We start from the raw sequence: 4,894 nt of genomic DNA on the forward strand, positions 1-4,894 counted from the left end.
GATTAAACAGTGGTCTGTCACCAAACCCAGCTTATAACCACTTTTCACCGCAGATGATCTTAAGAATTCTAAACACCAGAGCTTAACCCCTAGGCCAAATGCTTAGTGTGGTGATTATCAAAAACCTGTACACTGTGTTTATCCACATCCATTAAGAAGTTGGGGGTGGGTCTAAAGTAGCATTGTCAAGAACACTTTCTTTCCATCAGTATTGCTAAAAGTTATTTCAAATCTTCCATTCTCCGCTGGTTTAAGACAAGTATGCTAGAGCAGGTCACGTCCAGTTTTATCTGGAAGTGGAGGGGTGCCATCCATGAAAGTGGCTGGTGCCATGGTCACTCCTCAGTGGACTTCACGTATTTCTCATATGCTTCTTCACTCATCATTCATCTAGCTCTGAAGGGTCACTCAGAGTCATCTTCATCAGCCAACCATCTTAACAGGATTTGGTGACGAGCCCTGGGTTTGCAGCAAATGCTTCATTGACTTCAGTTACCTCTCCTGACAGAGGTGAGGAGAGTTTACTGGCAGCCTTCACGCTCTCCAAAGCGCCAAACTCCTCTTGTTTTTTCAATTTTGTCCTCACTTCGGGCAGACTACAGTAGACAGCATCTCCCAAAGCTTCCTGTGCAAAATTGCTGATTCCCATTGTTCCAAATACCTTCCTCTGTTGTTACCCATTCATGTTTCTCTGTGAATTTCTGCACCGACAGCAAAGCACATCTGGTGTGCATCTAGCGGACAGCTGCAGTGTTCGGTGTTTAGGGTCATGGTGGCAGGAGGCCAGGGCGGTACCCAGGACACAGGACACAGCCCGAGGTCCCGAGGGTAACTCACCCATGAGATTCTTTTTTTTTTAATTGGGTATTTATTTCATTTACATTTCCAATGCTATCCCAAAAGTCCCCCACACGCTCCCCCACCCACTCCCCCACCCACCCACTCCCACTTCTTGGCCCTGTGATTCCCCTGTACTGAGGCAGATAAAGTTTGCATGACCAATGGGCCTCTCTTTCCACTGATGGCCAACCAGGCCATCTTCTGATACATATGCAGCTAGAAACACGAGCTCCGGGGATACTGGTTAGTTCACACTGTTGTTCCACCTATAGGATTGAAGATCCCTTTAGCTCCTTGGGTACTCTCTCTAGCTCCTCCATTGGGGGACCTGTGATCCATCCAATAGCTGACTGTGAGCATCCACTTCTGTGTTTGCTAGGCCCTGGCACAGTCTCACAAGAGACAGCTATATCTGGGTCCTTTCAGCAAAATCTTGCTAGTGTATGCAATGGTGTCAGCGTTTGGAAGCTGATTATGGGATGGATATAGCAGTCTCTAGATGGTCCATCCTTTCGTCACAGCTCCAAACTTTGTCTCTGTAACTCCTTCCATGGGTGTTTTGTTCCCAATTCTAAGAAGGGGCAAAGTGTCCACACTTTGGTCTTCATTCTTCTTGAGTTTCATGTGTTTAGCAAATTGTATCCTATATCTTGGGTATCCTAAGTTTCTGGGCTAATATCCACTTATCAGTGAGTACATATTGTGTGAGTTCCTTTGTGATTGGGTTACCTCACTCAGGATGATGCCCTCCAGGTCCATCCATTTGCCTAGGAATTTCAAAAATTCATTCTTTTTAATAGCTGAGTAGTACTCCATTGTGTAAATGTACCACATTTTCTGTATCCATTCTTCTGTTGAGGGGCATCTGGGTTCTTTCCAGCTTCTGGGTATTATAAATAAGGCTGCTATGAATATAGTGGAGCATGTGTCCTTCTTACCAGTTGGAACATCTTCTGAATATATGCCCAGGAGAGGTATTGTGGGATCCTCCAGTAGTACTATGTCCAATTTCCTGAGGAACCACCAGACTGATTTCCAGAGTGGTTGTACAAGCTTGCAATCCCACCAATAATGGAGGAGTGTTCCTCTTTCTATACATCCTCATCTGGCCACCCATGAGATTCTTAAAGGTCCTCAATTTTATTCATTTACTTTTGATTGTAATTTACTACAGTGTCTCATCTCACATAGCCCAGGCTGGGCTCAAATCAGTTTGCAACCAAGCATGTGCCACCATCCCTGATTTTGTGCAGTGCTGGGACAGAGCTAGGGCTTTGTACCTGGTAGGCAACCCCTGTACCAGCTCAGCTGCATCCACAGTCCTCCTTGGTTCTTTTAAACAAAAAACCTGGACAACACTTGCCAATACCAACTGGGGCTGATAACAAGAACATGGCACTGCTGGCCTTGGCTGAGCACTATCTCTGGTAGCACTAACCAAATGCCTGTCTTTAAACAGCAGCGGTTGGCTCGTCAGTGGACACTAAATCGGGATAGAAAATACCACCGGTGCGTTATCAGTGCTGCCAAGACTTAATCTACCTCTTTTCAACTGGGTCAGTATGAGCTGTCATTAAATCGACTTCGATCATTAAGTAGAAGCAGAACACAGGACCACGACTAAGCGGGGCTCCAGAATGTCACACACCTTCATGAGTCAGTAAGTACTTAGTTCACAGAAACTCAAGAAGGTCTACTACTACCACTACCACTCAGTCACTACTACAAATTGAAGGCCTCTCCCAAAGGAGGTTTCCCGCAGGACATAGCCTGATAGAACAACCCAAACGTTACTCTGCTGAATGGCAGTACTCTCTGCTCTTTGCATGGTCGAATCATGAGCCATGAAGGACAAGACTCAGCACCCTAATGGACAAACTCAGTGCCACACAGCCAGCCACACAGGCTGCAGCCAACTCTCCCTTGCACACTCTGTGCTATACCTCAGACCTCTGTACCCTACCCAATGACCTCACTACAGAGTCAGGAAAATTGCAAACAAACAAAGCCAAATTCAACCTGTAAGATGCCAATCTGGGGACAAGATCTATAGCAGAAACTAGCCCTGTGCTACAAGGACAGTGGCACATACCTGTAACCTTGACACATACCTGTGACCCTCCACAGGCAGATGTGCAGGGTCATCTTGAGTTCTCCAGGTCAGACTGGAAACAGATTATATCTCAAAACAAAAACATAGCCTGGTCAAAACCACAAATATTTGTTGTTTATGAAAATGGACATAATAAAGGCCCATTTACCAAGCCATAACAAGTAGAACACACAGGTCTACACAAGCTACTCCAGACCATTAACCATGAAGTTTCCAGGGTTCATAAACAAAACACTACAGAAAGGCTAGACACACACCTGTGACCTTTTGTTTGAAAAATGCTAAAGATGCAGAGGGTACCTTGTTCCAGGCATTGTGTGATGGGAGATTAGCCTTACCTGTCATCTGGACATGAAACCCCATGAGGGATGACTTAGCCTCTGGGCATGAGTAAGGGGTTGTGTTGTTTAATTGTTGGGTTAATATAAGTGGGAAAACACAAGGAAACATTGGACTGCACCATTGTCAGAATGTTGGTCTGGCTATTTCTAAAGTTATGTGTCCCCCCACCCCCACCCACCACAAGACTATGGAGCTGTAGAACAAAATTACTACAATATGGCTGAATGCCCCTAATCCAAAACTCTGAAATCCTATTTCCCATTCCGAAACTGTTTGAGCACTGATACTATGTTACAAGTGGGAAATTCCAGACCTGGTCTGATATAATGGGCTGCAGCTAACACCAAAAAAATCTAAATAGAACCTTGACCAGATTGTGTGTGTAAGATGCATATGACCAGATAAACAGACTTCACATTTGGATTCAGGTCTTACCTCAAAGGTGCCTCATTATGCGTATGCAAATTCTCAAACACTTGAAAACAATCTAAATCCTACTGCTTCTGTATTTTGAACAAAGGCTACTCAACATGGAGTAGCTTTAAGACCATACCTGCTGGACTAGAGAGATGGTTCAGCGGTTAAGAGCACTGACTGCTCTTCCAGAGGTCCTGATTCCCAGCAACCACATGGTGGTTCACAACCATCTGTAATGGGATCTGATGCCCTCTTCTGGTGTGTCTGAAGACAACTACAGTGTACTCATAGAAGGAAATGAGGAAATCTAAAACAAACAAACAAACAAACAAAAGCCTATATCTGTTATTTTCTGTTATTTTTTTTTATTTATTGAGACAGGGTGTAGGTTTGAATGAGACTAGCACTTATAGGCTTATATATTTGAATGCTTGATACATGCTTGGAGAAACTGTTTGGGAAAAATTAGGAGGTGTGCTGAAAGAGATATATCACTGGGGGTGGGCTCTGAGGTTTCAAAAGCCTAAGCTATTCCCAGTTAGTTCTCTCTGCCTCACATTTGTGGACCAAGGTGTGAACTCTTTGCTGCTGCTCTAACTCCAAACCAGTCTGCCTGCTGCATGCTCTCCAGCATGGTGGTCGTGGACTCTAACCCTCTAGAGCCCTGAGGCCCAAATCAAGGTCTTTCTTTTGTAAGTTGCCTGGGTCATGGTGTTTTGTCACAGCAATGGAAAAATAACTAGGACACGGGATCTCTATGTATCAAGTGCTCCAGCACAAACACACACAGAGAAAGAGAGGAGGAAGAAGAGAGAGGGGGAGGGAAAGAGGAAGAAATCAAAATGGAAAAAAAAAAATTAACTTTCGTTTCTTCCTAGTACAGAACTAAAAACAAGGAAAAAAACCTACCTCTTCTTAGAAATCAACAGGAGGAAATTATATCAACAAGAACAAAAGTCCATTAATTAATTTTGGTTGGCAAGGAATTTGACTGTGCAGAGAATCATTACATAATTAATTTTAGTTGATACTCAAATAATTCCTTCTATTTCAGAGTAGAGCAAACATTTTCAGAGTTAAATACTTGTGTAGCCCAGTGGTTCAAACCCCCTAGGTACTGAAAGGCTCACTCTAGGAGTGGGTTTGACATTATACAGCGTTCATCTTTAAATTGTCAACTAT

The 4,894-nt window shown here is 43.9% G+C and overlaps 1 pseudogene; it reads right to left on the minus strand.

Annotated features, from left to right (window-relative positions):
* Nucleotides 1-335: 335 nt before the first annotated feature.
* Nucleotides 336-841, minus strand: LOC110291069 (glycine cleavage system H protein, mitochondrial pseudogene; annotated as a pseudogene).
* Between the last annotated feature and the right edge of the window lie 4,053 nt (nt 842-4,894).

This window comes from Mus caroli, unplaced genomic scaffold (genome assembly GCF_978045245.1).
Source record: "Mus caroli unplaced genomic scaffold, Mus_caroli_1 scaffold_3, whole genome shotgun sequence".
Lineage (NCBI taxonomy): Eukaryota > Metazoa > Chordata > Mammalia > Rodentia > Muridae > Mus > Mus caroli.